We start from the raw sequence: 4771 nt of genomic DNA on the forward strand, positions 1-4771 counted from the left end.
GGAGGCTGAGGAGGGTGAGGGAAGGGCTGAGGAGGGCGAGGGAAGGGCTGGCAGTTGGGGGGCTGAGGAGGGTGAGGGAAGGGCTGGCAGTGGGGACTGAGGAGGGTGAGGGAAGGGCTAAGGAGGGTGAGGGAAGGGCTGAGGAGGGCGAGGGAAGGGCTGAGGAGGGCGAGGGAAGGGCTGAGGAGGGCGAGGGAAGGGCTGAGGAGGGCGAGGGAAGGGCTGAGGAGGGCGAGGGAAGGGCTGAGGAGGGCGAGGGAAGGGCTGAGGAGGGCGAGGGAAGGGCTGAGGAGGGCGAGGGAAGGGCTGAGGAGGGCGAGGGAAGGGCTGAGGAGGGCGAGGGAAGGGCTGAGGAGGGCGAGGGAAGGGCTGAGGAGGGCGAGGGAAGGGCTGAGGAGGGCGAGGGAAGGGCTGAGGAGGGCGAGGGAAGGGCTGAGGAGGGCGAGGGAAGGGCTGAGGAGGGCGAGGGAAGGGCTGAGGAGGGCGAGGGAAGGGCTGAGGAGGGCGAGGGAAGGGCTGAGGAGGGCGAGGGAAGGGCTGAGGAGGGCGAGGGAAGGGCTGAGGAGGGCGAGGGAAGGGCTGAGGAGGGCGAGGGAAGGGCTGAGGAGGGCGAGGGAAGGGCTGAGGAGGGCGAGGGAAGGGCTGAGGAGGGCGAGGGAAGGGCTGAGGAGGGCGAGGGAAGGGCTGGCAGTGGGGGGCTGAGGGAGTGCCTGGCCGTGAGGGGAGTGATGGAGTACCTGCTTGGGGAGGGATGCTGAGCGTGTGAGGGGCTGCCTGGCTATGAGGAGTGTTGGAGGGTGTGAGGGGGTACCTGGGTGTGAGGGGGTGAGCATCTGTTGGGGCTGAGGGGCAGCGATGGCTGTTAGAGGTGTGGGGTGGCTGGGGAGGTGCAGGAGCAATGGGATGAAGCAGGGGAGCCCGTGTGGGGCCGGCGCTGGTTGAGGTGCTGGAATTCTGTTAGTCGTACTGTGTGTATTGAGGTGATGTGGCACTGGACAACCAGGTGTGTGCATGACAAATAGGACACCAGTGTGACAGGGATTGCAAGGGTGATGGTTGCTGGTGAGGCATCATGAGCAACAGCAGAAGCAATGGGATATTCAAGTTCCCAATGGATGAAAAGCAAGGATGGTGCACTGGTACAGCAAGAAGTGTATGAGAGAGAGGCCATGGAAAACACCATGAAAAAGAAATCATGCACTTAGACATAGAAAGCCCCATGCAGAAGCTCACCTTTAAATCTAGATGGTGCTCTTAAAATTGTTTGACTTAACTTGCTCCTCATAATTTTGGGAGGTGCATAGGCGCTAGAGCAATATCAATTATCGCTCTCCAACAGTAGGTAATTAAGGCTGAAATTGTCGATGATTTATACATGATAGTCGCTTGCTTCCTTCCTTGAAGCTGCTTGACCTGATTTTTGGAAAATTTCAAAACCTATGGGAATTGTGGGTAGATAGTTCTTTCTAAGAAAACAGTCCCCTGTACGCGATTTCAAAAGAAGGTAGAAAAACCTCGTAGAGGTAGTAGCTGCTGCTTAAAGCTGTGTTTTCGGGTATGTTGTCAAAGCTCTCCTGGGTGAATGCAACGCCTTGCGTTAAAGCTAGCATGACCAGACCTCTTTCCGATGCCCACACACTGCCGTGTTTGCTCGTACAATCCGTATCACACATCTTTATGCTTTTAATGAAAATGGAAATCGAAATCCTTGATGGCCCACTCTTCACCTCTCCTTTCTGTGATTCACTCCTAGCGTTGTCTCTTTCCACCCTCTGTCCTGTGGGAGCCGCAGGTTCTTACACGGTCGAAGGAATGACTGCAGTTTGTGCGGAATTGAAGGGATTCGGGGCTGTCTGAACTTCAGTCTTAATTTGTAAGGAGTCCCTGCTGTACAAACAGAGTCGTGGCAGGTTGTGCAAAATTGGTCAATACGTGACAGTTTATTGTATGAAGAAAAAAAAAACCCTCAGTTTATAATTTTTCTGTTGAAAGACATTTTGAATGAATGTTTTCCATGGTAGCAATACAGAGATCTACTAAAAAGTGCGCAGTTAATTAACCGAAGCCCTAATTTTAAAGACTTCTTTTTTTAAACGGTATTTTGGAATTAGACAACTACTAGTTTTAGCAACTGTTTGCGGAAGCCTAGAAATTAAAACCTTTTCAAAAAAACCAGTGCGTGTCAGCTACAAAGAGTTGAACAATATAGTTTTATGGATTTATTTCTTTTTTTTGCAAAATACGTTAAAGTGGATCGCAGACATGGTTTTAGGAAGGAGGTACTGGCTCACATTTCTACAGTGTGTGAGCAAGCGTGCTTTCTGAGTGCATGACTACTTCATAATCCCTTTGAAGTAGTTCAGGCTAATACGATTAACGTTCCTGTAACAGAATAGTAGAAAATAGAGTTAAAATCCAACCTAAAGGATCATCTAGACCCTTCCACTGTCCAAAGGAAGGATAAGCTATACCTAAACTGTTGCTGGCGTCTTTGTCTTGCTCTTAAAAACATGCATTTTAAGTTCTCTACAAGCCTCCCCCCCCGAAATACCCTACGCCTTTCTCATTTAAACCTATTAAAATGTCTGAAGTTGATCATATATTTTGTGTTAACAGCAGCATTTAAAGATTGATAAATCCGTGCAGCCTTCTGGCGTTGTAGGCTGGAGGATGTTAGTGCTGTATTCTCCTGTTTGAACTACAGTGGTCACCTGCAGTTGTAAATGACGGCGTGTTGCTTGTGCTGCTGGCTGTCATGGAAACCTCTTACCATTATAGGGCAAACTGGTCTGCCGAGCAAAGTGCTTCATGCCAAAAATGTGTTGTTTCCACTCGGCAGCTTACAGTGAGGAAGTTGAGTATAATGGCATTAGAATGCATCTTTAAAAATAATTTTTTTTTTTTTTAAATAATTGATGAGAAAAACAGCCCCAGGTAAATTTTCTCTACTACCTTACTGCTTTCGGTTTTTCCACAATAACTGAATAATTGCCTTTACGTTTTCCCACTTCAGTGCTAAGCAGTTCCAGTTAGACATTCCAAACCTGATCCTTCGAGCGTTAGCAAGTCTGTGAGAGCTAACCAGATAGTTAAGGCTAGCTTCATTTATCGTCGCTACCTGAGAAAATGAGAAGGGGTGCGCAGGTTAGGCTTCGAAAAAGAGCCAGCTGCATTTAATGGCTGGTACGTTGTCTTTTCATACCAAACATCAATGTGAATAGCCTCTTACCCCGCTAAGGATGCATATTTCATGGTTTTATACAGCCTAGGTGGTGATCCCCACAGTGAGGTCTGTCTGTTTAACCCTCATCTGTGTTTCTGGCTCTCTCGTGGTGGTTTGCCTTGAGGCGAGGTGTTATTTCAAACAAAACACCTCTTAAGCAAAGACGCTATTCTACTGCAGTTGATGAAGATTGAGGTAACATAAATGGGTTGCACTCTATCCGCACCTGAATAAAATGCCATTTGAGCATCCATGAGATGTCAGCAGATCTCTGAAAATGTAAGGTTGGTGACTGAAGAAAACCTTCTTAAAAGCTAATGAGCGATACCCACGCTGTGGTGTAATGTATTGCATTGAAATGGCTTTTAACTTGTGCCAAATACTTCGCAGCTAAAGCACTTGGGCAGCAGTATGCACTGCGCGTTAGTCAAAAGCTAAAGCACTGGATAAAATTTTATACGTAGTTTTATTCTAAAATCTTTTTAATTGCTGCTTGGATAATACCATGCAGGGCTTTGTTGGGTGATTTCAGGGGTCTGACCTCCTTTTTTCTTTGTTCTTTCATTCCTCATTCCTTGGAGGGCGTTCGATTTGGAGCCAAACTCGTAGCAAGGCTGAAGGGCCGAATTCAGACTCGGATGGAGTTTGCATGCTTGGGTCCATTCACATAACATCCACCATCTTCTCTAGTCCTGTAGCTACCTGAGGGAACATCAGCACTCCGGCCTTTGCCAGTAGAGTTTCCTAGATGTCTAGAGCTCCGGTTACCAAGCTGCTGCTCCCATGGGGTGAGGAGCTTGGCGCCCATGTCTGGTCAGGATCCGCAAACTGGGGCTCTGCGTGCCAGGGGCTTCTTAGGCATCGAGTGCTCAGACAGTGTTGACTTCAGCACAAAAGGCAGCGGCCGCAGCCATTTTTACATAATTGTAGAAGAAGTTGGGAAGGGAGAGGAATATTGGGTGGTTTAAATTAATCTTTGCGAGATTAATTTCCTGAATAAGTCCCCTCTGAAGAGCTCATGGTATCTTTTGCCATCGCTCATTACGCTGATCTGGTCCCTAGCTGTTTATTTCTAGTATCTACTTAACTTGTCTTAACGGGGCAGCCGCATTGGAGGTGAAGGGATTCAGGCTGATTTTTGTCTGTTCTTGACAACTGTGTGCCAGTTCTAGATGCGCCATCGCTGCCACCGGTTTGGCTGCCCCGTGTGGTTGCCAGGAGGTGATTCAGAGGAGTTACCCTAATGTGAGGAGCGCTGACTTCGCTCCCTGGCAGTCTTCCTCGTCTTCCCTGAGTCACTGAGAGGCAGGTAAGACCACTAGGGCCAGGCTCTTCCCCTGAATGCCCCTCTGGACTGAAGCCCTCCCCACTGGCTATAGGGAGGCTCGTCAGCCTTTGTGACAGCCTGATACAGTCACCTGTAATGAGTTATCTAGTAATCAGCACCCACTTGGAAACTAGAATCATAGAATTGTTTAGGTTGGAAAAGACCTCTTAAATCACCAAGCCCAACCGTTCCCCTACCCCTGCCATCCCACCCCCAAACCC

This window comes from Egretta garzetta, unplaced genomic scaffold, assembly GCF_000687185.1.
Source record: "Egretta garzetta isolate BGI_Z169 unplaced genomic scaffold, ASM68718v1 scaffold323, whole genome shotgun sequence".
Classification (NCBI taxonomy): Eukaryota; Metazoa; Chordata; class Aves; order Pelecaniformes; family Ardeidae; genus Egretta; species Egretta garzetta.